Here is a 26951-nt window from a genome sequence, read left to right as displayed (position 1 = left end):
AGGAAATTGTTGATGGATTAGATGTGAGATAAGACAGAAAGATTGAGGATTACTGTTCATTCATTCATTTGCCTTAGAAATCTGAGTGCAAGTTGCTTTCAAAAGGGAATATATGTAGTAAAGCATATTAAGACAGGAGAGTATCAATAATTTCAATTTAGACATACGTGTAGGTCATTCAAGATGAAATTTCTTGGAAGAATTGGATGTACTTTTGAGCCAGCAGTTCTTCTATACTGCAGGTGAACCTAAAATGATAAGCATAACAGGGTTAAATTAGATCCACAAGAGTAGATGAGATGACTCAAAAAGAGTATGACTATTGAAAAGGAATATGAGCCTGGACTTCTTCTCTGAGAAAAACCAGCATTTAGAAGACAGCTAGAGGAAGAGAAACCTCTAGGCGAGTTTGAGACAAAGTCACTAGAGAAGCAGGAAGAGACCAAGTCAGCCGAACTGTAATGATGGAAAAGAAATAGCATTTTGGAAGAGGAAAGGGATGGTTGATTAAACAAAGAATCGAAAGGTGCCCAAAGATTTAGCAACAGAGAACTCACTGATGATCTTGTCGAAAAAGTTTCAAGGGAAAAGGGGGAGATGCCTAATTGAAGAGGTTTGAAAAGTGAGAAGTGGAGATACGTAGACTGCTAGTGTAGACAAGATCTTCAAGAAGCTTGGCTAAGGAGAGGGAAGAGCGAACTGGAAGGTATACGGGTAGGAAAGAAGCAGGAGAAAGAGTTGTTCTAGACTGCTTGTAAGGAGAGAACTGAACATGTTAAAAATGTTGAAAAAAATCCATTGGGGCAGGAGAGGTAGAGAATAAGACAGGGATACAAACAAAAAAGGAATTTGAAAAGTCAAGAAAGATTGGGGTATGTGTTCTGTAGCACAGATGTAGAGACTTTCTTTTCTTTTCCTCTCTTTCTTTCTTTCTTTCTTGAGATGAACCAAACAAAGATGGGAGGCTGGGTACACATAAAGCTAAATGTACAGGTTAGGCTGTAAACAGCTGAGGACATTTATTTCTAATGTTTTCATGAAGTTGGTTAAAAGGAAGTGAAATAAGCTTCTACAAGTGGGGTGGCAGGCAAAATGTAGAAATTTTGCAATAATTATTGTGAAGAGAAGCAAAAGAAAATGAAGAAAACATCACTGAAATTTGCTTGAACAGTGAAGGGTTAAACAGAAACTAATGGTCATAATTTCATAATGACATCACATGTCTAATGTTGACATGTGACATCACAAGAAAAGTGTTGGCTTTGCAGCCACAAAGAGCCGGATCTGAATTCTGTTCAAAAGTATGACAGTAAGTAAATTAATTAAATTTATTGAGTCTCCATCTTATCAACTGTACAATGGGGTAATTTTATCTGCTTTGCAGAATTAGACATTAACACTCCTCGGCACAGAGTGGCTATTACTTTTTATTAATAGATTTTTTCTTTTGATGAATATCCATGATGTATTTTGTTCCAAGTTTAAAAAAAAAACATATTCTCCAAAAATTACTAAGGATATTTACTTTTTTCTATATAAATATAAAAAGTAGTTCTGACAGTGTTTTCCAATGGGTGTTTTGCAGAGATATTAACTCCTTATTATGTTACTGTTTACTGAGACAAACTAGATTTAGTGATCAAATATGTTTAGGAAATGTTTCTTTATATTTACATTACAGTGTAGAAATGGGTTTCTTTACTGTAAGACTTACTGTCTGTAACTTATGCATGTGTATTATGAATGTGCACAAGAAACGCATAATGTGTGACAGCACCCATGGCTCAGTAGTAAAGAATCTGCCTTCAGTGCAGGAGACACAGGAGACCTGGGTTCGCTCCCTGGGTTGGGAGGATCCCCTGGAGTAGGAAATGGAAACCCACTCCAGTATACTTGTATGAAAAATCCCACGGACAGAGGAGCCTTGCAGGCCACAGTCCAAAGGGTTGCGAAGAGTCGGACACGACTGAGCAGCAAAGCACAGCACTTTCTTTCGGAGACGCAACACAAGGGACCCATGTTCTGTAGAAATCTTTAGTGAAGATTTCTTCTGGCCAGAGGCCTCTTTTAAGATGATAGACAAGATTATCAAAACCTAGTTAATGGTAGAAAAGAGAGATCTATACTCCCATCATTGCAGCATTATTCACAATAACCATGACAGAGGAACAATTGAATTGTCTGCTGATAAGTGAATGGATAAAGTAACTGTGAGTTAAGCACATTATTCATCCATAAAAAAGCAAGTCCTAATACTTGTGACAATGTGGATGAACCTAGAGGACATTATGTTAAGTTAAATAAGTCAGATATGAAAGATAAATACTATATGATCTCACTTGTATGCGGACTCTAAAAAGAAAAAAAAGAAAAGGTTGAAGTCATAGAAACACAGAGTAGAATGGTAGTTCCAGGTGGTGGGAAAAATGGAAAGAAGTTCCAGTTTTAAAATGTATTTGTTCTGGACTTCCTCGGCACTCCAAGGATTCCATGCTTCTACTTCAGGGGCCCAGGTTCAGTCCCTGGTCAAGGAATAAAGACACAGCATAACCAAAAAAAAGATGAATAAGTTCTGGAGATGTAACATACAGCATAGTGACTATAGCTATTAATAATGTGTTGCATTCTTGAAATTTGTAAACAAGTACATCTTTAGTGTTCCTCCATAAAATAAAAAGAATTAATTGGGGTGATGGATATGTTAATTAGCTTGTGATAGTCATTTCATAATGTATAGGTTTATCAAAACATCTTATTGTGCACCTTAAGTTCGCACAATTTTTGTCAATTTTGCCTCAATAAAGCTGGGGAGGGGAGAATAAATGGTAGCGTGCTCATTCATATCATTGAGAATCTGGGAATCAGTAATTTCTAAATTTGTTTTTTGACCTGTTTATTCTTTCTCATCTGTCTCTCGTGCATACATTTGGCAGAGTATTGATGCTGGCTTGCATTGCCCTACAAGATGCCATTGTTAAATTTTCAGGAATCTTGTGAGTCAGCTGATGTCCTGTTGATATTTTGAAAATGACCATGGTGGGAGCATTTACACCACAGAAATAGGCAAACAGGACAGATTCCAGCTTCCTTTTCAGAGAGCCTGTTGTCAAGCATTCAACAGCACACCACTGACACTGAGTTCAGATGCTACAATATTAAAATGAATTTGACACGTTTTTCCACACTTGAGAGTCTTCCTCTCTGGCGAAGGGAAAACAAGAAATGTACCCAAATAAATATAAAATGTAATGGAAAGTGATTCTTAATCCTTAGCTAGTTTTCCACCGCTGCTGTTTGTTCTATGTGTTGGCCATTGACGGAAGTGCTCCTAATTTGTTGTTGTTGTTTAGCCCCTAAGTCATGTCCAATTCTTTTGGCCCCATGGACTGTAGCCCACCGGGCTCCTCTGGCTATGGCATTACCCAGGCAAGAATACTGAAGTGGACTGCCATTTCCTTCTCCAGGGGATCCTCCTGACCCAGGGACCGAACCCACATCTCCTGCATTGGCATGCAGATACCACTGAGCCACCAGGGGAGTCCCTGTTCCTAATTTACTTTCTGTCAAATTCTCGAAACCAACTTGGTGAAGTAGATCATGTTATTATCCTTGTGTTGTTAACAGAGCAGGAGGCATAGACAGCATAATTTTTTTTTTTAATTACGTGGTTAGTAGGTGGCAGAGTCAGAAGTCTAACCCTGGCTGTCATTTGCTGGTGCTCAAGCCACCAGCCCTGGAAGGTCACACCTTCCAGTCACTTAAAGGGGTCCGCTAAAGCAGTGGGGCATTCTGAGGTGGGGAAAAGGGAGGAACACGGCAGCTTTCTGCAAATCCTTCATCTCTGCTTGCAACGCGGGGACCCAGCCCCTTTTCCCCACCTGCACTCGCTGCGTGAGGTGAAAGGAGTGAGCTGAGGTGAACCCTGTCATTAGAGGCCTACACTCCAATTGTCCTTCTCTCTGGCCAGCGGCCAGATCCCCTGTTCTAGTCCGTGTCGTTTTTCTCTGAGGTATGCACAAAGTAGAGGTTACCCGTGTCACATCTGTTCTTGCTTTGTGGGTCCTTTCAGAAAAAAAACAAAATCCCCGACTTTATTTTCCAAGAGAGACCCTTTAAGAAGGGCCAGATGCAGGGGTGGGCAGGAGGGAAACCTGTGGACGTCCTTAAAAGTGATCTTTCCAGCTTCAGCATTCATAAAGCATACCTTGCCATTTGTGTGCAGACTCTAATGACTCCCCCTGACCTCTGTTCTCAGGTTTAGAATTTCAAAAACGTCACAATGTTACATTCCTTCTCTGCAAAGGAAATCAGACCTGCACGTCTATATTACACACTCAGATGCAAAATCTTCACAGAGAGGACTGTCTTTTCTATGCTCTTTCACCAGAACAGCTTCCCACTTTAAAGTAGCCTTGTGTTTTTGAGTCCTGCCATTTTCAGCAAAAGCCTTTCTCCTGGTTAGGGCCCATGTTTGAAATGAATAGGTTTTTTTGTTTTTTTTTTTAATGGAGACTGATTTCTTTGATTCTTCCATATCATCTTATATTTTCTCTCTTTGAAAATACTCAAGGTACATAGCTGGAGGTGTGGTTATAGGCAGATTCTATGTCTGTGAATCAATTCATAATTGAAAGTAAACTAAAAAAAATGTGGATAATTTTCCGGGCAAGGCCCACAGGACTCCATGAAATGGGGCAACCTGTCTGGCTATAGGGCTGGTTTCTGAAAACCTGATTTCTTTTTCTCTTCTCTTATGGTGGATTAGTAGTAATTCAATTAGTAGGTTGACATGTGAAAAATTCATGGCAGCATAGAGCAAGGTCCTTTATCCTTGGGGGGACAGGGAGCCACTGAAGTGCCAGGCGAGGAGAGTACAGTATGACCTCTGTTTTCTCTTTGTAAACAGTTCACTTCATTTGTTTATTTTTATTTATTTATGTATTTTTGGCTGTGCTGGGTCTTCGTTGCTGCTCAAGGACCTTCTCTGGTTGTGGCGAGCAGGGGCTACCCTTTGTTGAGGTGTGGGGGCTTCTCATTGCGGTGGTTTCTCTTGCCTCAGAGCCTGGGCTCCAGAGCACACAGGCTTCAGTAGCTGTGGCTAACAGGCTCTAGGAGCAAAGGCTTCAGTTGTGGTGGGGCAAGGGCTTAGTTGCCCACAGCATGTGGAATCTTCCCAGACCAGGGATTGAACCTGCGTCCCCTGCATTGGAAGGTGAATTCTTAACCACTGGACGACCAGGGAAGTCCTGACCTCTGTTTTCAGGAGGCCCCCTCTGATAACTCTGGAGTGAGAGGAGACCCTGAAAGGAGGGGTCAGAGAGAAGTGGAGGAAATAAGACTTCACTCACTTTCACAGCCAAATGAAGTGGGAGTGAAGACGGGTCTTCCTTGCAGTCAATCTTGACTTCCCTACTAGAAACACTCTCTTGACTCTGAAATTACTGTGAAGGCGATGGAACATCCCTGCCTCATTGCCCTCGGTAGCCAGATCTCTCTCTTTTTGTTTTCTTTTTTAATTTAAGTTTATTTACTTTTAATTTGAAGATAATTGCTTTACAATGTCGTGTTGGTTCCTGCCGTACATCACCGTGAATCAGCCATAGGTATACATACGTCCCCTTCCTCTTGGATTTCCCTCCCGCCTCCCACCAGCCCACCCTGTGGGTTGTCACAGAGCACTGGGTTTGTGCTCCCTGTGTCATACAGTAAATTCCCTGATTATCTACTTTTGCATCTGGTAACATATATGTTTCCATGCTTCTCTCTCAATTTGTCCCACCCTCTCCTTCCCCCACTGTTCTCTGTGTCTATATCTCCATTGCTTCCCTGTACCATCTTTCTAGATTTCACATGTATGTGCTATATATGATATGATATTTGTTTTTCTCTTTCTGACTTACTTCACTGTGTATAATATGCTCTAGGTTCATCTACCTTATTAGAACTGAGTCAAATACATTCCATTTTATGGCTGAGTAGTATTCCATTTAGTTCTATTTTTAATGCACTTATGTCTTGTCTTCCCAACTATCTATTGAAGTTCTTTGTGAGCAGGAAACATGCTTTGCAATTATATATGTCCTCTTCTTTAGATCATTGCTTTCTACTCAAGAAGTATTTTTAGAGCTTGTGTTTATTTATTTTTAAAGTTTTTGTTTTGTTTTGTTTTTTTAATGTGGACCATTTTTAAGTCTTCATTGACTCTGTTACGGCATTTCTTCTGTTTTATGTTTTGGTTTTTTGGCCGTGAGGCATATGGGTTCTTAGCTTTCCCATCAGGGATCAAACCCACACTTCCTTTACTGGAAGGCAAAGTCTTAACCACTGGACTTCCAGGCAAGTCCCTGGATCTATTTTTGACAAATAAAAGTTGTACGTATTTAAGGTATACAATGTGATGTTTTGATGTATGTATGCATGGTAAAATGATTACCACAATTAAATTACCATAGCCTTTACCCCCCATAGCCAACATTTTTGCTGGTGGGAAACAGGAAGAACACTTGTGATTTACTCTCTTAGCAAATTTCAAATATACATGGTTATCAGTTGTAGTCACCAGGCTGTACATTAGAATGTACTCATCTTATAACTGAAAGTATGTACCCTTTGATTAATATCTCCTCTTCTCCCCACCCCCTAGACTCTGATATTCACTGTTCTATTCTGCTATGAATTTGACTTTTTTTTTTTTTTAGATTCTACGTGTAAGTAAGATAAGTATTACTTTATTTAGCAATTACTGGTAATTCTCTTGTTCTCTCTCTTTCTCCTTCCCCCTTTCCCACTCTGTGAACAATTTACATACAACATACTTGATGATTCATTATCGAGATACCTCTCAGGTCTTCATTTCCGTTTATTTGTTCAGACAGCTCCATTTAATGGAGATGAAATGTCTGAGTTTCTATTTCTACTTTTGTGACCTCTCTTACAGGATTCATGGCAAATCATTAACCAGTTTGTGCCCCAGCATTCTTGTCTGCTAAATACAATGATTAAGTTAAATACAGGCTAAGAGCTTAAAACAATGCCTGGCATGTATAATTTCCTTTCCTTTCCCAAATTCTCCTGCAACCTTTCAGTCTGTCTCATGCCAATCACTCCATCACCCTTTGCCCTTTTGTCTTTTGGTAGCTGTCATCCTTACTTTCTTACATGGAAACAAAATAAATCAATACAAAGCAACTTCATTTTAAGCAAGATATGTTTGGTTGGGAAGGGATGATGTTTCAGCAAATTGTACCACCTGATTTTGACAGTTGATTAAAATACAGTGCCATGTTTTCATTTTCTGAACCAGTTACTTAGACACGTTTGTGTCCTGCAGCAATTTGAAAACAAGTTGATCTTCACGAAGTAGGATATGGTTCACCGAAAGAGAGGGTGATTGGAGAGAGAGTTATGGGGTGCCATTCATCATGTGTTCCTCAGTCAGAGTAACCCAGAGAAAGCCTGCATGGGGTCATTTATTAAGCATCCATTTATCAGATACCTTCAAGGCTCCTGACCCAGCGGTGGGTGCCACAGGTGACTTTAAGATGAATTAAGTAAGTAGTATGTGTTAGTCGCTCAATTGTGCCCAACTCTTTGCGACCCCAAGGACTGCAGCCCACCAGGCTCCTCTGTCCATGAGATTTTCCAGGCAAGGATACTGGAGTGGGTCGACATATCCTTCTCCAGGGGATCTTCCCAACCCAGGGATCAAATCCGGGTCTCCTGCACTGCAGGCAGATTCTTTACCAACTGAGCTACAAGGGAAGCAAGACAGCATCTTTAATCCAAAAGTCTCCATCCAGTAAAGAAGATAGCTGCATGAAAGCTAAATGACAATGCAGTGGAAGGGTTTTCTGCTGTGGACACAGGATGCTCTGAGAGCACAAGATAGAAAATATGACACCAAGGAAGCTTCCCGGTGGGTGTGATGAGAATATGAACGGAGGAAATAAAACCTCCTGCAGTGTCAGCACTGAGAGGACCCTTACAGGCCTTGGGGCCCCAGCTGTCCTGCTGAAAACCAAAGGGAACCAAAGGCCAGAGAAACACCCAAGAATTACCCAAAGAAATACCCAGGAATTACCCAAGAAATACCCAAAAAAGAAATACCCAAGAATTCCCCAACAAATATCCAAGAAATACCCTAAAAATGCAAGAGATTTGTATTTTTGTACAAATCTTGTGACACCTTCCAGGAAGCTGGAATGAGGAGGATCTTCTCAATTAACACCTAAGTCTGTGGGGTGTGGGCAAGTGTTACAGGTCGGGTTCTCTGGGCAGACACTGAGGTGGAGTTTAGAATTCAAGGTGCTTCTTGGGGATCAGTGCCTGTGAAAGGAGGAGGGAGGTGTGAGGTGTGGGACTGATAGAGGGAGAAGGCAGACAGCCACGCAGGCCTGGCCAAGGCCCCACCAGGCCAGAGAGGAGCTCGTCCGAGTGTCTCACATCAGACCAAAACGGGAAGACGCAATCCTCGCCTGGCTCAGTCTCTGGGTGTAGGCTCTCCCAAGGGAGGGTGCAGATTCCGTAAGGCTGTTCCCTGCAGTAAAGATGGGTTTGGAGTTGCTGGCAGTAGGATGCTCTCTGCCAACTCCATCCACAGTCCCTGGGTAGCCTGACCTTCCTTAAAAGGGGACCAGGAGAGCACATCTCTATGCCTACTTGAACTGAACTGGATTCAAGTAATATTCACTGAAGATTTACTATGTGCCAGACAGTGTGTCTAGCCATTTTATATACACTATCTCATTCAAGTCTTCCAGCCTTTCATGGGGAAGGGTCATTACGCCATCTGTAAATTCACAAATGAGTGGGCTAGCCTCTTTCTAGCTATGAAAATGTCAGTAGCAAAGCTACCTTTCAGGTGAGCCTCCCAAGGCATCTGGGACACATGCTAACATCATCTGTTTCTGAAATCAGCAACAGACGTTACAACAACCACATATCTCAGGAGAGAGCTGAGATGGAATCAGGTTATGGTTTTGTTTAAGACAAACTATCAAATCTGAGTCAAAGGGGCAAATGTCCCTGTCAATTCCATTTCCTCCCTGAGGAGTTTACAGTGATCACCAAGGAAACAGGCCATTTTTATCATGCAAATATAAGCTCCAACTTTGGGAAGAGACCCCTACAATTGGCCACCCTAATCCCTCCATCCGGTTCAGGAGCCTTGTCTATAATGGTCATCACAGAGGACTGGGCTGAGCTCCCTGTGCTATACAACAGGTTCCCACTAGCTCTCTGTTTTACACATGGTGGTGTATATACCTCAGTGTTACTCTCTCAATTCGTCCCATCCTCTCCTTCCCCTACACCCTCTCCCTGCCCCACCCCGTGTCCGCTATTCCCTTCTCTATGTCTGTGCCTCTATTCCTGTCCTGCATTGAATACTTCTAATAAAACTGGACCCTCATAGCCTCATAGCATAGCCACTCCTGATCATGGTTCTGCTACTCTATGGAGTCACGCAGATGAAAATCAACTTCTCTCCCCTTTGGCTGTCTTTGAAGATAAGTGAGAGCAGCTTTCTTGCAAACTTCTTTCCCTCAGTTTCTACCCCTGACTCTGGCCCTAACTCTGACCTTCATTTACTCACTCAACCCTCTCAGGCTTCCTTCTTCATTCCTGTGATGGATATAAGTATATTCACCTAATAGGACTGTGGGCTTCAATAAAACTGTGCCTATACATCGTAAGCACTCAATAAACAAGAGTTGCTATCATCACTATCATTAGTTTTACATTTGTGCTTAGTGACTCAGTTGTGTCCAACTCTTTATGACCCCATGGACTGTAGCCCCCCAGGCTCCTCTGTCCATGGGGATTCTCCAGGCCAGAATATTGCAGTGGATTGCCATGCCCTTCTCCAGGGGATCTTCCCAACCCAGCGAATGAACCCAGTTCTCCCGCATTACGGGCAGATTCTTTACTGTCTGAGCCACCAGGGAAGCAAGTCTTACATTTATACTAGTGGTAATCCTGATGTTGAGTGAATTAGAGAGCATGATACTTTAATTTATATGAACACAATTCTTCAGTTACAAAGATCATTATTTATTTCATTCATGGCTTTTTTTTTTTTAATGGAATCTGTGGTGGATCTAGCTATGGTGCTCCATCTCTGTGCACATAAGATTTCTTATGGGGGTACAAGAACTCCCTGTATTCTATTGCTTTCTAACTGGCATATTTAAATGCATTGGATAATTTGAATTCATATCCCTGTGTAGAGTGGGAGGAAAATGAGACTTGGAGTGATGACCTTCTGCAAAGTCACACTCATGCATGTGTCAGGGCCGGTACTCAAATTTAGCTGTGCTCTTTCTTGTATACCAGGCTTCCCTGGTGGCTCAGCTGTTAAAGAATCTACCTGCAATGCAGGAGACCTGGGTTTGATCCCTGGGTTGGGAAGATGCCATGCAGAATGGAACAGCTACCCACTCCAGTATTCTGGCCTGGAGAGTTCCATGAACAGAGGAGTCTTGTGAGCTACAGTCCATGGGGTCACAAAGAGTCGGATATGGCTGAGCAACTTTCACTTTTCTTATACACCAGGGACACTTCATAATGAATGGATTGTGGTCTTCTTGGAAAATCTTATGGATGCCCTCCCTAGTGCTAGAGGAACTCAAACACACACACACACACACACACACATTCATTTTTGTTTAATTACAGAAGGTATATATACCCTAAAATGAAAATTCCTCACTCAAAGACACTATGATTGACAGTCTTAGTAATTCTGAAATAAAGCTAGTAGGGAATCATTCCTGTGATCTGTCTCCTGGGTAATCAGAGTAGAATTGGTGAAGAAAAGACTAAATGAGTGGTGAATTCATTGTAAGATAGTCAGTGAAATGTGTATGAAAATTTCACATCTCTTCTATATTAGGAGAGGCTAATATTCTTGGAATAAAGAATGAAATCATGGACACTCAGAACAGAGCTCCTAATTTTAAGACTAATGCATGTTCTATTAGCTGCATATGTCAGAACACTCTGATTCATAACTCTGTGAGGCCCAGAGCAATCTGTCCCAGGGGATAGCAGAAATAGAAAAGAAAAAAAAAAAAAAAGATGCTTTGTGATGTCTTTGGCCAGGCATAGACACATGGAAATATTTGTTTATTTCATATGACCTGCAGTTATTTTAGCTATCTTATTTTCTTCATATAAACCCACTAGAATTATCTAAATGAAAGGCATTTTTTCCTCTTTCTCAAACTATGATAAGAAGTTCTCAATTCTAGCTGTCTCTCTTCCTCCCTGTCTCCGGATCTTCCCACTCTCTTATATATCTTCCATACAAGCCTTGCCCAAACTCAGGACCTCTGACACAGTTTCAGTCTTTGGAACTGGTTAAAAACACAGGTTCCTATGCTAGGGGGGAAAATGGGAGGAAGGGATAGTTAGGGAGTTTGGGATGGACATAAACACTCCAGTATATTTAAAGTGGATAATCAACAAGTCCTACCATAGCACAGGGAACTCTGCTCAATGTTATTTGGCAGCCTGGATGAGATAGCAGTTGAGGGATAAAATGTATATATATGACTGAGTTCCTTTGCTATCCACCTGAAACTATCACAACATTGTTAATTGGCTCTACTTCAAATAAAATAAAAAGTTAAAAAAAAAAACCACACACACACTTAAAAAGTACAGGTTCCTCACCATCAAAACCCAGGTTAACATAAAGTTTGGCATTGAGTCCAGGCGTCTACATTTATAATTAGTTGTTTCACAATTTCTGTGGCTTAGTCATGTTTGAGAACCTTCTCGAAGGTATACCAGTTAGCTCTGTACAGCTCTCGAACCTAGAATATAATGTGCTAGCTGTCCACAGTAGCTCTTTTACACCATGAAAATCTCAACATGACTATCTAGGCTTTCATGACTTTCCACAAGAAGTCTTACTACAGCCAGCATTTTTCATTTCTTAGATATTTTACTAAAGATTTATGAGGTTCTGAGAAAGAGAAATGTACTATGGCAACAGCTTTTCATTTGGAACAAATCCATTAGATACTATCTCCTTTCCTAAGGGTCTCCTCACTCCAGCCCTACCTAGGTCACACCCATCTCTTGAGGCTAACTTTCCTGCCAAGCAGTACCAAGCTTTTTCTCTGGTGTTCCTCTCTCCTTAATTATCAGTGAAAGTGAAAGTCTCTCAGTCATGTCTGACTCTTTTTTTTTTTAATTGCCTTTATTTTTATTTTATTTTTTTAATTAGTTTATTTATCTATTTTTTTAACTTTACAAGACTCTTTGTGACTTCATGGACTATGCAGTCCATGGAATTCTCCAGGCCAGAATACTGAAGTGGGTAGCCTTTCTCTTCTCCAGGGGATCTTCCCAAACCAGGGATCGAACCCAGGTCTCCCACATTGCAGGTGGATTCTTTACAAGCTGAGCCACAAGGGAAACCCGTAATCATGCAGACTCTTGTTTCCTTATGATACCTGGAGTCAACCAGACATGACTCACACTACAAAGGGCATCTTTTAAAAAAGAAGGGTCTCCCTTCCCAAAAGCAATTCATGTATCAATTGCCCTTAGGACACAAATCTCTCCAGCTCATTACAAGGCTACTGTAGTTATATCCTTCACCTGCCTTACACCTTCCATCGCCCCACCATACATAAATGGTTGATTCTTACCTGTGCCTGTATGTTACATTTATCTAGAGAGTTAAAAATTAAAATACAGATGCCTAGGCTTCAATATGGACCATTAACTAAATTTCTGAAGATGAGCCCCCAGTGGAGATAATTTTTAAATGTTCCCCAGGTGATTTTTATGTACAGCCAGGATTGATAACTACTAATTTAAAAACTCCAGAGACCTGAACTGGCCTGGGTTTCCTTTCATAATCCAGCCTTAACTTTCACTTCTAGTTTTATATCCTTCATGCTGTTTCATCACATTTTATGTATCAGTCAAAACTCGAGAAGGTCTCCCACTTGAATTTTCAAGTGTCAACTAAAATGCTTCCATTAAGCCATCCCAATCCCCACTATGAGGAAGCAATCTCCTCTTCCGACCCCGCCAGCTCTTTGGTTTTATTTATGCCACACTCGTCACAAGTCCGTTCTATCTCATATTAAATCTTTCATATTCGTGCACCTTCCTCTCCATTAGCTCATCAGCATTCTTTATTATAAGGCATTAAAATTAGCATTTTTCTATTTGCGGTGCTATATTAATACAACCTGAATTTGATGAATAGTCTTATTAGTGGGAAATTCAAACACCCATCACACTACATTTACAAGACTTAGTTTCCTGTGTCTCACAAGAGACAGCAAAATTAGGTGTAAAAATGGTGAAACCCAAAATAGGTGACTTCAAAATTGACAGAGATCTTTAAACTTTGGAGCTGAAAGGACCTTAGAGATCACTTACTTTATCACTTTACACAGATCAATACGACAAAGATCAGTGAGGGAAGGGACATTCCTAAGCTCAAGCAGGCAGTTAGTAGAGAGCTGGGATGAGACTCCAGGTGACCCTGGTAAACACCATGGTACTCTCTCTACTTTACCAGGTCAAATCATTTTCATTAAAAGCATCCATAGACAGAGTTACTTCACAACCCAAGAAATTTTACTCTGAAAGCAACTAGATGACTTCATACTCTTCCAGAGGTAGCTGAAGAAAAGTCAGTTTTGATACCAGGAACAGCCACAGGTTCTCTGTTCCTCTTATAACCATCACTGAGCATCCCAATGTACTTTGCATAAAATCTTGCCATTGCTAACAGCTTAATTCATCACAAAACATCTGAATGAATTAAGTAAACATGAGTCAAAACTCCAGCTTAAGTGGGTGCTTTGGAACCTTTCCTTAGAACTCAGATGGGTTTTCACATGTTGTGATCCAGGGACGTGATTTAGCATAAAGAATATGGGAATAATTAGAGTTCTCCATGTCCCAAGCATGATGCTACATGGTCTAAGGAAAACCAAGGTATTTATGTCATGATAAGTGCCATCTTAAAACTTCTAGTATAATTTGGTGAAGACCAATACGAATATTTAATTGCTTTAAAATAAGGCCAGCTGACAAGTATAAGAATAAATTACCTATGGATGCATAGTGAAGAAAAATATTTGCTATTTAAAACCAAAATTGCCTTCTGAAGGAGTTGTTGTTGTTTAGTCACTAGTTGTGTTTGACTCTTGCAGTCCCATGGACTGTAAGTCACTAGATTCCTCTGTCCTCTGGATTTTTCAGCAAGAATACTGGAGTGGTTTGCCATTTCCTTCTCTAGGGGATCTTCCCGACCCAGGGATCAAACCCACGTCTCCTGCATTGGCAGGAGGGCTTGTTACCACTGAGCTACCAGGGAAGCCCTCTCAAGAGAGTAGAATCTGCCAAATGAGGGATGTTTCAGTTGTTCTGAGCACCTTACTGAGTATAGTTACACTAAAAAGTTCTGGAGCTGAATTCAGGTATAAGAACTATGAAGACCCAAATCAGTTTTTGTAGAGAGAAACGTTCTTATCTAGAGCTCTTTCACAATTTGCTTCTTTTGGGAGCCTTATCAGAAGTCCTAGAACCTGCTTTATTTTCCCTCTAAGTATTTGATTGTCATATGAACCCAGAGGAGCAACGTGGTGGTGGTGGAGCCATTAGTTCAGACTGTAAATAAAACAATAACATTTGAGATGGAGATTGCTCTGTGTTACAAATGCAATGCACCAAATTCGTGTTTGAATTATCCTAGGATTCCCCAGGTGCACTCACCAAATGTCTTACCAAGGAAGGGTTTTCTTTCTTACATGCCATTTGTCCCTCTTGATGGTTGTTGGGTTTATGATGCATTATATGTTATGATCTCTCAATAAAAGTCTCTGCCTCACACACTGGCCTTTAGTCATAATTGAAAGCACTATGGAAATTGTTTTTTTCCCTACCATTATCATTTATCTTTTCCTTTACTGCCCTAAAGAGGTGCTAATATGACTCTTAGCAATGAAGGGCAGTTTTTCTTATCTGGGCCTGGGTTTCAGCATGCTAATGTAGGATATTAGGGTGATGCTAAATTATCCCATTTCTTTAAAAACTGACACATAAAAGGTATTTCACATGGCAGCACCAACCAGATCCTATCTGACCAACCCCCACCTCCCTGACGATATTTATGGAGAAACAGGGCTATTGTTGGCTGGCTGCAGAGAGAAAAGTGTCTTTGTCTTATAATTGATATCCCCAAATTCTGTAAACATCATGCTCTCTAGAGAGCTATATTTTAGATCTGAATGAGCTCATGTTTTGTACACAAATTTTAGGGACGTTGCAAGAGGATTTGTAGTTCTGGATAAAAGGCAGGCTTCTGAACATCAAATATTCAAGACTGGGTGTTTGATTTTCTGTATATTTATGAAAGCAAGTTCAAATACCAAGATTTGAGTCAGATATCCCAGAAGGCTATGTTCAATACCTTGAAATGAAATAGAACAGTGTATTTTGCATTGAAAATATCCACAGCCCAAGAAACTTTACCCAAAAAACAACTAGATGGCATCATTCTCTGCCTTGGATGGCTGAGGAAAAGTCAATTTTGATGTAAGAAACAGCTACAAGTTCTTTGTCCCTGTTATAACCATCACCAAGCATCCCAATACATTTTGCATGAAATCCTGCCAATGATACAGCCTAATTTATCACAAATACATCTGAATGGATTGAGTAAACATGAATCAAAACTCTACCTTAACTCTAGTTTACATAAGAATTACCCAAAGAAATAATTGAAACCCAGATTCTTGGACCCCCCAACCAAAAAGATTCTGATTCAGTGGGTCTGGGGTGAGGCCCAAGAATTTATTTTTCTTGGAAACCTCTAGATTATGCAGATGTGCCAATTCACATACACAAATTATGGCATAGACTATTTAAGTTTGGTGACAAAATATAAGATGACCCTTCTTTTTCAAATACATATTATTTATTTTCATAATCTTCAGCATATGTAGAACCTTTTTACAAGGGTTGCCTTTTTTAGTTGCTCAAATTAGGCAAGTATATACAAGCCTCTAGGATTTTGCACCTATTTTGTATGGAAACTCTTTATCTGTTGTGGCTCATTTTTCAAGACTTAGTTTAAAGGACATTGTCCTCACTTCTTTGTATTGGTGAGTTCCCTCTGTTGCATTCCTGTAGCATCCTGGACTTTATCTATTACCCACTACCCTTTTGTATTGTTCATTTAATTGGATGTCTAGCCACTTAGATGGAAATCTTCATGGACTTCTAGATTTTTCTAGCACTCTTACTATTATGTCTTCAAAACCAAGCAATGGAATTACCCCACAGTTGTTTCACTATAATTACCTGTCAATTGCTTAAAAGATCTCAAAATTCCATTCAAAGGATAGGAGAATAAATGATGCAGTTCTGGAAAAGAAATAGAATGTGTTAAGGACAGAGCCCACACAACCCTTCAGAGATTATCTGGCTCAACTTTTCCATTGTGTTGCTGGGAAACTGAGACCTAGAAGAAAAAAATAAGACTGATCCAACAGGTTTAAAGTAGTGCTCACTCATTTCTTATGTCTTCCCACTAGCCAGGACTTTATAAAATGTATGCATCCTTAAAGAGAAGAAAGAATTCCCCGTCCAACTAGAAACTGAATTAAATCCAAGCGGCAGAGACATGATTTATTACTGGGAAACACTTGTACTTTGCAGAATACGGTTTGGAAATGCTGCCTTGATTGTTCTCACTGGATACTTAGTTCCTCTACCAGCCGGGCTACCACATGCTGTCCAGATAGTGTCTGCAGCAATGAGGCTCTCATCAAACCATAACTTTCCCATACAAGTTAACACGTGTATTCTCAGATTTCTCCACCTCAAGAGTATGAGGTGAGGGCACATTGCTCTTATGACTTGAAATTTCCTAGCTCATTGCTCTTTCAAGTATCAAGATCTCAGCTACTCTTCCCTCCTCCCAAATCCCCATGTTATTTGTGTGTCATTGGTGGAGTCCCTCAAAAGCAGAATGTCACTGGAGACTTGCATGTGGGTGGTTTATTGAGGAATGCTCTCAGAAACACCTGTAAAGAACAAAGGGGAGCAGGACCAGATAGAGAAGGAGTCAACTGTAACTTGATGACATGAGGAAGAACTGAAACTCGGTCCTCTGAAAGAAGTCAGAAACAGAGGGACGATCACCTCCCTTAGTATCGCCTTCTATTTTTACTTGTTAACCAAATGTTCACAAGATGGGCTGAAATGATGCTGCTTTTGGGTAGATTCCTATCAATTAGTGTGGTTCTGAGAATAAAGGTGTCAAGGCTAAAATATATCAAGTACTATATTGTAGGTCATACATGCACTGTAGTTTATTTATCAACATAGCTTTATGGGGTTGATTTTATAAGATAGATATGAGATAAATACCTCTGATTAGGTAAAAGAAAAAAAATGAGATTAACAAAGGTCAGAAATGTTTTGAGAATCTCATGCATCTATTGTACCAAGCATCATAACTAAAAATCTGAACCTAAATTTGTCTCATAGCTTAAAAGCCCGTGGTTTTAACTGAAATCAGTGGTCAAAATGGTGAAGAGACTTGAAACCATTCTGTGTGAGAAACGAGAAAAAGAACCAAGGAGTGGTTAACAGGAAGAAGTTCAAGCTTCTGAGAGAAAGAGAGTTATGATCAACATCTTGAAATCTTTGCAAGGCTATCGTCCGCATAGAGAGATCCCGTTGAGGAGAACCAGGCTTGCAGCAAGTCATTTGGAGCCAAATGTTAGGACTGACATTGTGATGACTGGAATTGTTGAAAGCTGTGGCAGGAATGCCTGTGGGAGCAATAGTCGTGTGATTATTAAGCCCTTGTTTTCATGCACAGGAAACCCGACTGGGAACATATTATGATCATCTGCTTGATAAACTTATGGTTTGATGAGAGCCTCATTGCTGCAGACACTATCTGGACACTACATGGTAGCCTGGCTGGTAGAGGAACTAAGTATCCAGTGAGAACAGCCAAAGCCAGCACTTCCAAACTGTATTCTGCAAAGTCCAAGTGTTTCCCAGTATGTCAATTGCCAACCTGGAGGAAAATGGCTCTGCAGTCAAATGAGTTAGGGAAACAAATAAAATCAGATGTATTTCTATGTAGAATTTTTTTAAAATGGTACAGATAAACCTATTTGCAGGACGGGGATAAAGATGCAGAAGTAGATAGCAGACATGTGGACACAGGAGGGGGAAGGGAAGAGGGGGATGAATTGGGGGAGTGGCATCGACACATATACACTACTGTGTGTAAAATCGATAGCTGTTGTGCAGCTGTTATATAGCACAGGGAGATCAACTCGGTGCTCTGTGATGACCTGAGGGGTGGGATGGGGGTGGGGTGGGAGGGAGGTTCAAGAGGGAGGGAATATATGTATACAAGTAGCTGATGCTCTTTGTTGTATAGCAGAAACTAACACAATATTGTAAAGCAATTATACTCCAATTATACTGTAATAAAAACAAAACAAAAATCTTTTATGCTAGACTTTTCAGAACTTTGCACAAAGACATTATGGATCTCTAATATAGTAGGCACTGATTCATAAACTTACTTGTTCAGGAAACTCCCTTTCCCTGGAAACCTACTAATATCCAGTTGGGGTAATGGTGGTGAAATGATGATCTCTGAAGTTCTGTCTCATCCTGGAATTCTACAATTCCTCAAGCACCAAATGAGTCAAGCAACTTAGAATTTAGTACTAATCTTGGAACAAAGTCACTGTGTCTTATTAAACATTTTCCTTCCTGTTTCTGAGCCTCAGCTTAGTGTCTCTGGCTGAAAAAAAAATGCTGAGTTCTCACCTCCAATATTTTGCAGTTTTATGGGGGCTTCAGAGCATCAAGGAGGAGTTTCACCAGTTGACAGTTCTCCAGGGCCTTCCTTTTTCTAATGCCAGTGAATTTCTAACCTGGTGGCTATGAGTGAGTGCATAGTGTTTCCTGGTTCCTATTCTGCTGGAGAGCAGCTTGGGGAGGGAAAGCCAAAAGGACCTCCCATTCTGAAGGTTTCCAAATTGGTTTTGCAGACCTCAGCAATTCAGAGTGTTTGAGGACACTGCAGAGATGTGCAGTTCTGCGGTTGACCCCTCTCAAACAGTACATAATTCTGAAAAACTTGGAGCTCCTCCATAAACCCATATTTCAGTTGCACATTTTAGGCATGAGATTTCAGCCAAAAGCCATAATATAACACTGCCGAGGATCTTTTTCTTTTCTTGCAAAAATATGCATTTGGACAAAACTTAGGAACCTAAAATTACAGGAATCGAATGTACCTTCTGTGTTAACCAAAGTGCTGCAAATCAAATGATAAATCACAGAAATGTACAGATTCCTTAGGCCAAAGTCCTATCTAAGACTTGGATCTTCCCTATATCTCTGTGAGGTCATTGCTTAACTTACTGATCATACTTATTTTGAAAACATGCAGTTTCTGAAGCTGACCTATCAAAGTCATACGTCTCACCATTAGGAAGGGCTCTCTTCTCTTAAAGGTGTGTCTTCTGTTTTTCCCATCTGTATTCCCTGCTTACCATTCTGAGGATCCAAGGGAAGAAAAACCTCACTGTCATTCTCTAAAGTGACACTGAGTATTAAAGGTGAAAAAGATGATCTACCATGTATAAAAATATAAACAACCTGTTCCTTCATTGGAAGTAACATGAACAAGCAAAATAAAGCAGCTTCGAATTCAGAAAGTCCTGCAGTTCCAATAAAACCAACCATGAAATGAAAAGATGCTTGCTCTTTGGAAGGAAAGCTATGTCAAACCTAGACAATGTATTAAGAATCAGAGATATCACTTTGCCAACAAAGGTCCATATAGTCAAAGCTATGGTTTTTCCAGTAGCCATGTACAGATGTGAGAGTTGGGCCATAAAGAAGTCTGAGCATCAGAGAACTGATCCTTTAGAATTATGGTGCTAGAGAAGACTTTTGAGAGTCCCTTGAACTGCAATGAGATCAAACCAGTCAATCCCAAAGGAAATCAACCCTGAATCTTCATTAGAAAGACTGATGCTGAAGTTGGAGCTCCAATTCTTTGGCCACCTGATGTGAAGAGCCAACTCGTTAGAAAAAGACCCTGATGCTGGGAAAGATTGAAGGCAAAAGGAAAAGAGGAAGGCAGAGGATGAGATGGTTGGATGGCATCACCGACTCAATGGCCATGAGTTTGAGCAAACTCAAACTTTCACTACCTGGAAGATAGTGAAGGACAGACACCCTGGTATATGGCAGTCCATGGAGCCACAAAAAGTCAGACACAACTGAGCAACTGAACAACAGCAGCAAAGTCTTCTACTGGCACACTAGTGACCTTGAACTCTCTATTTAATGTCCATGAGCCCCAGCTTCTTCATTTTTAATTAATGGGCAATAATGACTATATCACAGGATCATCACAAGGATGAAAGAGAGGAAGCACAAGAAGCCTTTGCTATGGTGAGCCATCTTCTTTTCCCCACTCTGCACTGGCTTTTCTTCTCTCTTTACAAACCTGATAGGATATAACATGACTTCATGCCCTTTTATCATGCAGGGCTTCTGCTTGTCTCCCAGGAAGCCCAGGGGTCTGGAGGGAAAAATAGTTCCAAGTAAATTGCAGAGCTGGAGTCTCATCGCCATGACTTTGGCCATCACACTTCTATTAAATGACACTACTCTATAATATTAAAGCATCTCATTTCTCTTTGGGCATTGTCATGCAGACCAAAGAAAGAAGACCTTGACTATTTTTCGGTACATTGTTAATATATGTGAGAGTGCACTGGAAGAAGTCAAAGCAGGCAGCATGCTTGGACAATAACTAATTTCCTTAAGGATTATTTCATTATGCACTCAGTGTTTTGAAATGCCAATAGCTGCAGATGCAGTATGATTACACTGTCTTTTTCATTTCAATTACTTTTTAGGAAGGGTGATCATTTTTCATTATGGAGGAAAAACTTGTATGGTCTGGACTGAGATAACAGAACAAAACAACAAAACATCATCTCTCTGTGAGATCTGACGTCAGATTTAATCACACTGAAGCAAGGGAGGTTGCTGAGCCGGGATGCAGGGACCTGGGTCTGGCCCTGCTCTGCTTTAAATTGACATGTGGCTTTGGGAAGCCAAAGTTTAGCCTTTTGTGATCCTCTGTGTCTCTCATTTGATCATTAAGAGGTAGGGCCGGATGATGTTTAGAGAAAATTTTACCTTTTCTCATTTCTAGTGTTTATAATAGGAAAGAACCAAATCAGAGGAGTTGCAATGACTGATCCAAGGAGCTTCCCACACAAGGGAGCCAAAAACACCCATCCAATCTAGAGAGACACAGAAACTGCAGGTGGGGGCTGGATGCCAGAGAGACACATGTTACCTGTTTCTAATCTGAGAGAGGACAAAGCAACTTGCCCAAGATCTTTGCAAAGCAAGTTACCCTCCAGTCAAGAGCCAGAAGGTCTATCTCTTGCCTCCCAGGATAGATATCTCTGTTCTATCTCTCTGCCCCAGGAAACCACTCAGCTATGATCTCCTGCATGTCTCATCTGTCTACACTTCTGCATTGGTTGGAAGTAAAGATGTAGAAAATGCAGATATGACATTCATAACATGTTTTCAGTTGCTATACTGAAACAAAAAACGATGCTTTGAAATTTAGCTCTACCATTAGATAACTTTTATATTTGAAAGTTAAATATAACTCTTTTAAAATTTACTTTTAATTGCAGGATAATTGCTTTACAATATTGCATTGGTTTCTGCCATACAGCAACATGAATCAGCCATAAATGTACATATGTCTCCTCCCTCTTGAACCTCCCTTCCCACTCCCTACCCCATCCTACCCCTCTGGGTTGTCACAGCGCACCATACTGAGCTCCTTGTGTTATTCAGTAACTTCCCATTAGCTATCTCTTTTACATATGGTAATGTATATGTTTCAATGCTACTTTCTCACTTCGTCCCACCCTCTCCTTCCCTTGCTGTGTCCACAAGCCTGTTCTCTATGTCTATGTCACTATTTCAGCCTGCGAATATGTTCATCAGTACCATTTTTCTAGATTATATGTGTGTGTGTGTGTATAAATATACAAAACAAATTTTGCGTATATATGCATTAATATACAAAATTTGTTTTTCCTCTTTCTGACTTACTTCACTCTGTATAATAGGCTCTAGATACATCCACCTCACTAGAACTGACTCAAATCTGTTCCTTTTCATGGCTGAGTGATATTCCATTGTATATATGTACCAAAACTTCTTTATCCATTTATCTGTTGATGGACATCTAGGTTGATCCTATACCCTGGCTATTGTATATAGTGCTGCAATAAACACTGGGTATTCCCCTCCGATAAAAATTCTTCCAGAACGCTATGAAAATTCTCTCCCAAAACAGAGTTTTCTGAATTGTGTGATATAAAATGCAAATCTATTCTTTGAATTTCTCTTACAAAACCGATTTTATTAAAAATACAGAATGGTGTTGTATAATGGAAAAAAAAAAAAAAAAAACATAGGTGTAAGGGGGACTCAGAATCTGACTGTTGACTCTGAAGGTTAGGAGTTCTGTGACTTTGAATACAAATTTTTTTTCCCAAACAAGTCTATTTCCTTATATAGTAAGGGTATAGGGCTTCCCTAGTGGCTCAGATGGTAAAGAATCTGCCTACAATGCAGGAGACCTGGGTTCGATCCCTGGGTTGGGAAGATCCCCTGGAGGAGGGCATGGCAACCCATTCCAGTATTCTTGGCTGGAGAATTCCCATGGGCAGAGGAGCCTGGCAGGCTGCAGTCCATGGGGTCGCCAAGAGTCAGACGTGATGGAGGGACTAAACACAGCACAGCACTGTAAGGCTATAGAGGACTTCAGTTTCCTTATGTGAAAGGATAAAAAGTTCCCATGTCTCAGAGTTGCTGTAAAGCTTCAATTAGGTAAGGTATTAAAGTCCCTTCCATGGTGCCTAGGGTACATAGAATATCAGTAAATGCACAATAGGTATTGTAGGTGATATTTGAATCAAAGTAAAATTTCATAAAACACTATTTCTCCTGCCCTTCAGTAAGGTTTATTTAAACCATCTCTAGGTAGAGCTTCTAATTCCAAAGACGTGTGTGAAGAAATGTCTAAATGAATTTATATTTGAGACTATGAACTATTACCAGCCTACAAATCAAGTTCATCTACTCTTCCAACTTTAAATTTCTCTTCTATTATATAAGATCAGGGGTGGCAGCCGGGAGCGCCAGGCTGTGATGGTGCAGCAGCGGCCGAGAGGAGCTGTCCCACATCCGAGCTCAGGAGGGGCGACTGAGAGGAGCTACCCCATGTCCAAGGTCAGGGGCAATGGTGGAGAGGAGCTAGCCCATGTCCGAGGTCAAGAGGGGTGACCGTGAGGAGGTACCCCTCGTCCAAGGTAAGGAGCAGCGGCTGTGCCTGGCTGGAGCAGCCGTGAAGAGATGACCCACATCTAAGGTAAGAGAAACCCAAGCAAGAGGGTAGGTGTTGCGAGAGGGCATCAGAGGGCAGACAGACTGAAAGCACAATCACAGAAAACTAGCCAATCTGATCACATGGCCCACAACCTTGTCTATCTCACTGAAACTAAGCCATGCCCTGTGGGGCCACCCAAGATGGACTGGTCATGGTGGAGAGGTCTGACAGAATGTGGTCCGCTGGAGAAGGCAATGGCAAACCACTTCAGTATTCTTGCCTTGAGAACACCATGAACAGTACAAAAAGGCAGAATGATAGGATACTGAAAGAGGAACTCCCCAGGTTGATAGGTGCCCGATATGCTACTGGAGATCAGTGGGGAAATAACTCCAGAAAGAATGAAGGGATGGAGCCAAAGCAAAAATAACACCCAGTTGTGGATGTGACTGGTGATAGAAGCAAAGTCCAATGCTGTAAAGAGTAATATTACACAGGAACCTGGAAAGTTAGGTCCATGAATCAAGACAAATTGGAAGTGATCAAACAGGAGATGGCAAGAGTGAACGTCGACGTTCTAGGAATCAGCGAATTAAAATGGACTGGAATGGGTGAATTTAACTCAGATGACCATTATATCTACTACTGTGGGCAGGAATGCCTTAGAAGAAATGGAGTAGCCATCATGGTCAAGAAAAGAGTCCGAAATGCAGTACTTGGATCCAATCTCAAAAACGACAGAATGATCTCTGTTCATTTCCAAGGCAAACCATTCAATATCATGGTAACCGAACCTTATGCCCCAAACAGTAACGCTGAAGAAGCGGAAGTTGAATGGTTCTATGAAGACCTACAAGACCTTTTAGAACTAACATCCAAAAAAGATGTCCTTCTCATTATAGGGGACTGGAATGCAAAAGTAGGAAGTCAGGAAACACCTAGAGTAACAGGCAAATTTGGCCTTGAAGTACAGAATGAAGCAGGGCAAAGGCTAATAGAGTTTCGCCAAGAGAACGCACTGGTCATAGCAAACACCCACTTCCAACAACACAAGAGAAGACTCTACACATGGACATCACCAGATGGTCAACACTGAAATCAGATAGATTATATTCTTTGCAGCCAAAGACGGAGAAGCTCTATACAGTCAGCAAAAACAAGACCGGGGGCTGACTGTAGCTCAGATCATGAACTCCTTATTGCCAAATACAGACTTAAATTGAAGAAAGTGGGGAAAACCACTAGACCATTCACGTATGACCTAAATCAAATCCCTTATGATTATACAGTGGAAGTGAGAAATAGATTTAAGGGACTAGATCTGATAGACAGAGTGCTTGATGAACAATGGAAGGAGGTTCGTGACATTGTACAGGAGACAGGGATCAAGACCATCCCCATGGAAAAGAAATGCAAAAAAGCAAAATGGCTATCTGAGGAGGCCTTACAAATAGCTGGGGAAAGAAGAGAAGTGAAAAGCAAAGAAGAAAAGGAAAGATATTCCCATTTGAATGCAGAGTTCCAAAAAATAGCAAGGAGAGATGAGAAAGCCTTCCTCAGCTATCAATGCAAAGAAATAGAGGAAAACAACAGAATGGGAAAGACTAGAGATCTCTTCAAGAAAATTAGAGATACCAAGGGAATAAATATTTCATGCAAAGATGGGCTTGATAAAAGACAGAAATGGTATGGACTTAACAGAAGCAGAAGATATTAAAAAGAGGTGGCAAGAACACACAGAAGAACTGTACAAAAAAGATCTTCACGACCCAGATAATCATGATGGTGTGATCACTCACCTAGAGCCAGACATCCTGGAATGTGAAGTCAAGTGGGCCTTAGAAAGCATCACTACGAACAAAGCTAGTGGATGTGATGGAATTCCAGTTAAGCTATTTCAAATCCTGAAAGATGATGCTGTGAAAGTGCTGCCCTCAATATGCCAGCAAATTTGGAAAACTCAGCAGTGGCCACAGGACTGGAAAATGTCAGTTTTCATTCTAATCCCAAAGAAAGGCAATGCCAAAGAATGCTCAAACTACCACACAATTGCACTCATCTCACATGCTAGTCAAGTAATGCTCAAAATTCTCCAAGCCAGGCTTCAGCAATACATGAACCGTGAACTTCCAGATGTTGAAGCTGGATTTAGAAAAGGCAGAGGAACCAGAGATCAAATGGCCAACATCCTCTGGATCATTGAAAATGCAAGAGAGTTCTATAAAAATATCTATTTCTGCTTTATTGACTATGCCAAAGTCTTTGGCTATGTGGATCACAATAAACTGTGGAAAATTCTGAAAGAGATGGGAATACCCGACTACCTGACCTGCCTCTTGAGAAACCTGTATGTAGGTCAGGAAACAACAGTTAGAACTGGACATGGAACAACAGACTGGTTCCAAATAGAAAAAGGAGTATGTCAAGGCTGTATATTGTCACCCTGCTTATTTAATTTATATGCGGAGTACATCATGAGAAACGCTGGGCTGGATGAAGCACAAGCTGGAATCAAGATTGCCGGGAGAAATATCAATAACCTCAGATATGCAGATGACACCACCCTTATGGCAGAAAATGAGGAGGAACTAAAAAGCCTCTTGATGAAAGTGAGAGGGGAGAGTGAAAAAGTTGGCTTAAAGCTCAACATTCAGAAAACTAAGATCATGGCATCTGGTCCCATCACTTCATGGCAAATAGATGGGGAAACAGTGGAAACAGTGTATGTTTTGGGGCTCTAAAATCACTGCAGAAGGTGATTGCAGCCATGAAATTAAAAGACACTTACTCCTTGGAAGAAAAGTTATGAACAACCTAGATAGCATATTAAGAAGCAGAGACATTACTTTGCCAACAAAGGTCCGTCTAGTCAAGTCTATTGTTTTTCCAGTAGTCATGTGTGGATGTGTGAGTTGGACAGTGAAGAAAGCTGAGCGCTGAAGAATTGAAGCTTTTGAACTGTGGTGTTGGAGAAGACTCTTGAGAATCCCTTGGACTGCAAGGAGATCCAACCAGTCCATCCTAAAAGAGATCAGTCCTGGGTGTTCATTGGAAGGACTCATGTTGAAACTGAAACTCCAATACTTTGGCCACCTCATGCGTAGAGTTGACTCATTGGAAAAGACCTTGATGGTGGGAAGGATTGGGGGCATAAGGAGAAGGGGACAACAGAGGATGAGATGGCTTGATGGCATCACCGACTTGATGGACATGAGTTTGGGTAAATTCTGGGAGTTGCTGATGGACAGGGAGGCCTGGCGTGCTGCGATTCATGGAGTCGCAAAGAGTCGGACGCGACTGAACTGACTGACTGATTGACTATATACTTTGATTGCCTATCAATTTTGTATTTCCTCTTTTTTAACCCATAAAAAGAAAATTGTTACACTTCAGTGACAGTAGATATAGTCTTTAAATTCACAAAATTGACATTCACAGAGGGAGCTGGCAAGAGGATGGTAAGATCCAACATAGAACAGGAAAGAGAAAT

General features: G+C 40.8%; 1 long non-coding RNA gene across 1 annotated transcript; it reads left to right on the top strand.

Annotated features, from left to right (window-relative positions):
* Positions 1–1238: 1238 nt before the first annotated feature.
* Positions 1239–25688, top strand: LOC145540711 (uncharacterized). Its single transcript, XR_014078515.1, has 2 exons — positions 1239–1309; positions 23251–25688. It is a non-coding gene; the product is annotated as an uncharacterized LOC145540711 (long non-coding RNA).
* Positions 25689–26951: the final 1263 nt, after the last annotated feature.

This window comes from Giraffa tippelskirchi, chromosome 1, assembly GCF_054371585.1.
Source record: "Giraffa tippelskirchi isolate mGirTip1 chromosome 1, T2T-mGirTip1v1.2.pri, whole genome shotgun sequence".
In the NCBI taxonomy this organism is placed as follows: domain Eukaryota; kingdom Metazoa; phylum Chordata; class Mammalia; order Artiodactyla; family Giraffidae; genus Giraffa; species Giraffa tippelskirchi.
Note: the sequence above shows the minus strand (reverse complement) of the source record. Positions and strands in the feature narration are given on the sequence as shown.